The sequence below is a fragment of the Diabrotica virgifera genome, chromosome 10 (assembly GCF_917563875.1).
Source record: "Diabrotica virgifera virgifera chromosome 10, PGI_DIABVI_V3a".
NCBI lineage: Eukaryota > Metazoa > Arthropoda > Insecta > Coleoptera > Chrysomelidae > Diabrotica > Diabrotica virgifera.
Window position 1 is genome coordinate 89521703 of NC_065452.1, and position 8920 is coordinate 89530622.

Here is an 8920-nt window from a genome sequence, read left to right on the forward strand (position 1 = left end):
TTATACTCATAAATACAAAAAAGCCCGTCACAGTTAAAAATGGCAGTTTTTTCATTTCAATCGCTACAGGTAAAAAGATGGTAATTAAATATCTTATTTAGAGTAAGTATTCATCTTTAGTAGATGAGCAAAGTTGTTCAAATTATTTATAAGCCATAAATGACTCTACTTTAGTAAAATGTTTTCGGAATGGTAAAGATGAGTTTTTAATGATTTTTTTAATACGTTGAAAACATAAGTATTCTTCTTTCATGCGGTTTGCACAGAATTGCTGTATCGTTATTATTTTCTGAGCAATAACATTGCAAAAAAAGCTGTGTGGGATAAACAAATTGAATAAAATTTAATCTAATGGACGAATCGTCTTTAAATTTTTTGTGTATTATATGGACTGTTTTCTCTATTACTTTTTATGCAATATCAAATTCTTAAGTTCATTTTTGCAAAAGTTATAGCAAATTTTTGATTTTAGAAATTTTAGTCTTATTTTGCAATTTCCGAAACAACCAATGATCGTATTTATCAAAATTCAAAAACTGACATTTTTAATCTTTGCTCATCTACTAAAAGATGAATACTCTAAATAAGATATTTAATTACCCTATTTTTACCTGTCGCGATTTAAAAGAAAAAACTACCATTTTTGATCCTTATTTGTTAATAACTAAAATTCACGTCCGACCGGTGACGGGCAATTTTGTATGTATAATGTATTAGGTATACAGTACCCAAAAAATCCATTTGCAACCTGGCTGGTCAAGTGTCCCGACAATAATCTTATTTCTCTGGATTATATAGGTATTTGTTTCGATATTGTCTGTCCTTAAATATATTTATTGTTTCTTTCAAATATTGTTTATCTGTTTGAAAGGTATTACGGCATTACTGGTAATTTTAATGAGCATTTAGTTTGTATGTGTTTTGTTAAGAAAATACTGAACATGTTATCTTACATTAAAAATTCAAATCTAATAAGATCAGTGACGCCAGCATTGCGTCTAGTCCCTTTGTTATCGGCTTATAGTACACAACGAAGGAAGAAAATACCGCTAAATCTTTTCGAGCCATTGTGATGTGGATTTTTAATACAAACCAGGTATCAGCTGCTGACGAAGAGGTTATTTAACATTTCCTGTGTTTTTATTTGTTATCACAGAAACCGGAAATGGACAAATACACACTGCAGAATTGTATATTTACAATTGAAATTGATCTGTATAACGTTAAATTGCAATCGCGATCTACGTAACTCCAATCAACAAAAAAATACTAGTGAAAGAAGCTTTGGATTTTCTTTTCAAATTTGTCCAATGAGGTAAAGATCAATATTTTAAATTAAAATACATATTAGATAACCCGATCCATATATCACTATATCAGATATAATTACCTGATCCATATATCAGATATAATTTCCTGCTGCTTCTATTTGCTGAATGAATTAAAATTAGAAGAATTTTTTACTAAGCAACAACATTTTTGTTTAATTTAGTAATATTTTGTAATTTTACTACGACATCCGATTTGGAAACGTTAATAAAATTAGTTTTTCAATTTAATTGTGGTAATTTAATTATTTCCCAATCAAAAGAGTTAATTATAAAAATGCCACAAGGAAATAGCTTCAGAACAACATTGTGTTTTACATTTTCTAATCTGCAATTGTTGGTATATTCTTGTTGTTCAATACACAATATATACTGCGAGGCATATAGAAAAATATGCTCATTTTCATAGTTAATTTTTTCGCGAACAGATTAACGGATTCCGCTAATTTTTGTTGATTATTTTAGATTTTTCTTTAATATTTATACTGTTGTCCAAAGGTTTACTCAAACTTCTTTTTTGTACTTATACCGGGTGGAAATGAAAGGAAATGTTTTTCTTATGTTAAGTTTGAGACATCTTGTAGGGAGGACGAGGTACATATGTGAGTATGCATCGGAATCGTATTATAGTCTTATGTTTTGTGAACATTTTGCTTTTTGAATGTCACCGATATCTTTAAAAAGAAAGATAATAGGTGTTTTTACTCTTTAACATGTGTTTTAACTGAAACAAAACTAAATTAACAATAAAAAAACAGTTAACAAAACATTAAAAACAGAAAGGCACATAACATAAACAGTTCTTATCGCCATATATAAGAGTTATTGTCGACCAGGTGAGTGGTATGCACAGCGCAACATAAGAGAGACGGGGCTCTATTTAATGGAGGCTCTGTGATGGAATTTCCTTGAGAGTAAGTCCGGATTTTTGCTCCTAATGAAATTAAAAGATCATGTAACTGGCTGTATTGCAAACTGCCAAAGCCATAAAAAAAGTCCGGATTTGGTGTCTACGTGGAAGCTCTTTAAAAATCGAGAGGTACATTACACAAATTTTTTTTTTCGTTGAACAGTCTGTTCCTTTCGCACTACATATTAGAAAGAATTAATTTTATCTTAGTGGTATAATAAGGCATGGCCTCCTCACGTATCGCATGTCGTCAGTTAAAACACGTAATAAAGAGTAAAACCGTCTAATTATTATAGATATCAGAGAAATTAAAAAATTTAAATGTTCACAACATATGAGACTAAAACATAATATCGATGTACCCCACCTTTGTACCTTTTCCTCGCTACAGAGTGTCTCAAACTTTTGTTTCGTTTAAAATACATGTTAAACTACAAAACCTTCTTTGTTTCTAAAGATATCAGGGACATTCAAAAACCAAAATGTTCACGAAACATAAGACTACAATACGACTCCGGTATAAAGTTCTTTCAGTGTATCATAGTTTGTGATTATTAGAGAATAAAGAATTGTCTCTATAGTGATTATTATATATAGAACTCAGAAAATTTTGTATAAGTTGACGTATAGTTGCATACTTTCGCAATGTCAAGGGGTAAAATTACAATTGTCATTCTAGGTTAGTATGTTTATGTTATATTCGAGATTGTATCGTTGCCACACTGAAAAAAATTCGATTTTTTTATTGGTTTTTTGATTATAACTTTTAAACTGTTCATTTCTTAGAAAAGTTGTACTGACATAAAAGTTGCGTAATTAAATTTCCTATAATATAAAATTGGTCAACAATTTAAAAAAAGTCACCCTTGTTGCAAAATAGCAATAATTGCGAAAAAACCATACAAAAACAAGTATCCGCATTTTAAGTTTTTCAATCATTTGTGCGACACTTAGGACCTTCATATTTTACCCAGATAAACTTCATGATATATTAAAACAACACTGTATATTTTATTAAGATAGGTTTAATAGATTTTGCAAAATAAATTTTGCAATCCAGCTTTCGCAAAAAAAATTCATTTATTTTTAAATGTTCCATGACTAAAAATAAAGCACATAGCAAGTTGAATTTTTTTTTGCTTATAGAAGTGTACTGTACGTTTCATTTGCAATTTGCAAAATTAAAATCGATTAATTATCACGGCGTCAGGAAATGTTTTAAATAAACATTAATTTTTGGTGCTACGCGCAGGACAGCGATATTCGATTCACACAAGTTGATTTCCACCAAGATTTCTTCCAATCTTTATGTAATATATTATTTTCTTACTCTATATTTTGTTGTATTTTAATATTTTAATTCCACAAAAATCAAACTAATTTTATTATTGTTTATGAAATATTGTTTAAACAATTGAATATGTTTAAAAATAATAAACTTTTATTCTTTAAGTTAAAATATAAGAACAAAGAAAGTTTTTGCTAAAAAAAGTGTTATTTCAAAGGATATAGTATGTGTTTTTATTTTGCAATAAACAAATTTATTTATTTATATCGAAATGTAATAAAAATTAAAATGTATCAATCATTATCAAAGGTCATTGGAATGCCCAATCAGAGCAAACTATCCGCTGTCCTGCGCGTAGCACCAATAATTAATGTTTATTTAAAAAAATTCCTGACGCCGTGGTAGTTAATCGATTTTAATTTTGCAAATTGAAAATGAAAGGTACGGTACGGTCTATAAGCAAAAAAAATTCAACTTGCTATCTGCCTTATTTTAAGTTCTGTAATATTTTGAAAAAATGAATTTTTTTTGCGAAAGCTGGATTTCAAAATTTATTTTGCAAAATCTATTGAAACGATCTTAATGAAATTTACAGTATTGTTTAACTCTATTATACAGTTTTTCTGGTTGAAATATGAAGGTCCTAAGTGCAGCATAAATGGTTGAAAAACGTAAAATGCGAATACTTGTTTTTGTATGGTTTTTTTCGCAATTATTGCTATTTTGCAACAAGGGTGACTATTTATTAAATTTCTAGCCAATTCTATGTTGTAGGAAATTTAATTACGCAACTTTCATTTTAGTACAACTTTTCTTGGAAATGAATACTTTTAAAGTTATAATCAAGAAACGAAGAAAAAAATCGGATTTTTCCTTCATTTTTTGACATTTTGATTATTTAAACAATGTTCCGGACTTCTGTGAGAGGGAGGATAATTCAAATATTATTATTTGAGTTATTTTCAAGCAATTTCTGCAAAAAAATTTGAGTCACCTCTCAACGTCCAAATGTACTAATATTTTTACAGATGCGCCCTGGTCTACATGCCGTATCTCGGTTTGTATTGGTCTTAAAGATATTATAGGAAAAGAATTTGGTTTGTGTTACTAAAAGATACAATTTTGATATCTACAGTTTGTTTGATTAAATGCATATATTTCTAGGTATTCTCAAAAAACCCTCTAAAAAAGTCGATTTTTCGTCGAAAAACTGTTATTTTCAAGCGCGAATAATTCGAAAAATATTAGTTTTACGAAGAAAATGTAAAAACATTTTTTTCTTAGAATCACTTTTTTCATCGAATTGCATGGTTAAAATGTAATAACAAATTCCCACCCCCGAGATGGGGTGGCAACCACCCCCAAGGTTTTAGCGTATGATAGCGGCATGATATATAAAATGATCCTTGGACTATTCGCTACCTTCTGTGAAAATTTCAAGTAAATCCATGCTGGACGAAAAAATTGCGAGCCAAAATGCTTCATTTCCTCAATCGACTATTGGGGCCGACCGACCGGCTGTGGTCCGTCATACAGCTGACCGACCATAATAACTTTTATTTATATTTAATTTAGAATGTGTGTACTGATTTTCAGCCTTAGTAAATGGAAATAATTACCTTCGTAGGAAAGCAACTTTGATACCCCCTCAGTAACCCCTGTTCTACGTTTCGCTTGACCGACCGCAGTATGTTTCTCTACACACTCACAGTCATCAACTGTGAAAAATCTAGCTTTAGTAAATTCAAATAGATTTTTCAGCGCTGCCTCTTGGTCTAAAAGAAGTAAAATCACGGATTGGATTTGTCAAACAGCCTGCCTCATGAGCAACTATTTTACCGTTGTTTTATTGACAGTTGTTTTTATTGACAGTGATTTCTACAAGAGCATTATAGATTTCTTCAATTTGGTATCTGATCGGAGTAATTGCATCAATTCTACTTTCCCATCTAGTTTGAATCCCACTATTCTTATGCTATGAAGAAGATAGTGTTCTCGATATCCAGTCGAATGAACCATGGAATTGCTATTGTTTTACTTATTTAATTCTCGTTTTTACAGTTGCATTTTTGCCGCTCCTAATTCAATATTTCTTAATTTATTATTTCTTCAATTTTAAAACTTGGCTGTCCTGTAAAATTTGCCGCCCTAAATTTTTTTCAGCTCTTTGCGGCCGCCCAGTTCGCCCACTCCTGGGGCCGGGCCTGTCTTTAATAATGCTTTTTGAAAACGATTTCCGGAGTGGAAATCGAAACGTAAAATCTTTTTAGGTAAAATTGTAATTGTCACTTATAATTACACAAGAGCTCTAAAACTACCGATTTGTATCCAGAGTGACACTTTGACAGTTTTAATTTCCCGAGAGGGAAATTATGTAAAATATGTATAATTATGTAAACTCGGTAATTTTAAAAGCTTCAGTGTAATACGGTAAGATTAGTTCATAAAAAAAACTATATTTTTAAACCATTTTAACTCACATTTTATTGATATCTCCATCTGAATATTTGCTAAACCTGCTCATGGTGTTGACTTTGACAAGTTGTAAAACATTAATTGTGACTAATGTCACTGAATGTTTATTTAATTTTAAATCTGACAATAGCAGCAACGAAGGGCAGCTGATGTGCTACTTGACAAAAGAAAATTATCAAAAAAATCGCTGAAATTTTTGTTTTTGTAGGTTTGTGTTGGTCAGAATCTCTATGAATGAAATAATCATTACAATCAACTGCGGCTAATCGCATATAAACAGGTATTCCGGTGGTGTGGTTGACGGAATTAATAAAAAATAAGTGTAACAACGAACAGTAATATATTTATTTATTTTGGCTACACAAGCGGTGTTTTGCTTATATCTCGAAAGAGGGTTGTTTGTTAGCGCGAGCGAGGGTGTGTCTGCATCGTTCGCATACTGTGTAGAGACTGACTTTCGGACCACCAACTATTATGTCAACTGATTTTGCGGTTTTGCGATAATGGCCAGAAAGGGCCATAAATTACTGCATCTGCCTTTTAAAAGATGAGAACCTTTTTGTATTGTAAGAAATTGACATAAAGAGTGTGGCGATCTGACATCGTAATCCATTAGTGTTTCCTTGAAAAAAAAACATTAATTTTATACAATATGTTTAGGGATACATCTTGGTTTCTCGAAATCAACGGCCCTTGTTGGCATATGGTTTGTATATTACATGTGAGTTTTAAATGACTAATGTTGTTTCGTTTGGAGAAAAGTTATTAAAAATTAAGAAAATAAAATTAGCAAAAATAGTAATTAAGCGTATCGCTATACACCCCCGTTCGAGAGAATAAGATGATAGATAATACATAATATATACTTATGATGAAAATTGAAAATAACAGAAAATAAAACAACGCAATGTTTATACGAGGAGATAGAAAAATCACTGAATTCACTGTTAACCGACACTTTCTTGAGAACTTCCGGTAAATCTTGATTTTCTCTTCGGTTTGCTGTTTGTTTCACTGGATACTGTCATTTTTTCTGGCTCGTGATTGATACTTTCGTGAAGCTCGTACGCCGGTTTCAATCTGTCTATGGAAATTGTTGTTTCTTTTCCATTTACACGTACGACAAAAGTCTTGTCACCTCGCTTAATAACTGGAAAAGGACCGTGATATGGTTTTCTAAGCTGCTTTTGATTGTATCACGGCGGACGAAAACGTGAGAGGTGGTTTTCATGTCTTTGAAAATGAAGGTGCTTTTGGATCCATGATGCGACGGTTGCTTAGGACGGAGATTTTCGAAATGGTTTCGAAGCGTTTTTAAGTAAATGTGAGCACTATCGTCGGTGTTTCTTTGCGACGAAAACAATAGTTCACCTGGCAAACACAATGGTCCTCCGTACACGAGTTCGGCGGCTGAAGTACCTAAATCTTCTCTCCACGCGTGCAGTATTCTCGATTCGGACGTCGAAGAGTAAGGTCACTGCTAGCACACCCCACTCTTACCGACGAACAGCGAGAAGCCTGAGAGCACCAAGTGCTGAAGAAGCGGCGCACGGTTAGCCCTAAGCGATTAGTTTGGACTCAGTGTGAAAAACCAACGACGCTTGGCCGTGTAAACCAAAAAGGTAGACGAATTGCGGGGTTTCAGAGGAATACTCTGGCCCTGGGCTCGAGCGAGTTCGCTCGCCCCGAACTCTACCTAGTGTTCACACACGGCTCCAAGAACAAGTGCGAGTAAGGGGGCCAAACTAACCGCGAAAAAGGCTTACATCGAGGGACCCACCAGCAGCAGGGTAAACTGCACCCATCAGGTAGTTATAGTCACTGTCTAACGCCGGAAAAGCACGGAGGGGTGGACAAGCCATCTTTATCCCTGGGGTTTACCCCCCAGAACACCTTGAGGCTGAGGTGCCCTCCGATCGCTAGACTTGCATCCTCCCATTTGTCATGCCTTCATCTGTAAGGTCCGTCAGTTCCACCCGGTCGCTTCGTCCTCGGACGACGACCTCGACAAGCGTTGCCACCACTACCACCACCACTACAGCCACCACTACAGCCAACCAGTTTGCTTCCTTGCAACAGGAAGGCACTGTACCCCCATCCAGAGGCTACAACCGTGTCACGGCGGAGCTGGACCTCGAGACGCTTAGCGCGGAGATGCAAATCGTCCGCGATAAGTATCGCGAGGCCTACCTCCGCATCGAGCGGGACGACGCCTCCAACCCCCTTCTGCAGCGATATGCAAACGATTTTCCGCCTTTAACACCAGCACAGGCTGGTCCTCAGCGTCAGAGCGTTCGGAATAGGCATGGTGCTATACCAAAAATTCCAACCCAACCGTCTAAACAAGCACCCCAACTATCTCAACAACAACCCACACAACAGCAACCCTCTCAACAACAAGCATCCATCAGCGCTTCCAACAATCCTGAACCCAACGATTTCGTCTTCCAAAGAAGACAACTAAGACAAATGTCTTATGCCAATGCCGCAGCCAATCCACGCCCCAAAACTCAAGCCAGAAACCAAAACGTCATAAACGCCATAAACGATCCTACACTGTCCGAATATCTCATCAAAGATCTCCCAAAAGATCTGTGTAACAAACGCACCTTCTTTCGGCAAATAAATGCCACCACTCTCTTAGCCAACAAAATCCATTCTTGTAAAGTACTCTCTCATGGCATCGCACACCTTCGACTTTTCAATCCGATAAATGCAGGGGATATAGAAAAAGCTATCCACACAGCAACTGGCCAAACCATGGTTACGGTTCACAGCCGTAGCAGAAATGCTAACACTTCCACTAAAGAGCCCACCTACCTCCTCTGCATTACAGGTATCGACGTGGATTATTCCGAGCAGGAGGTCACCGACTTGCTCACAGAACAACAATTCCCAGTCGAAAGACTGTGGAGAGTC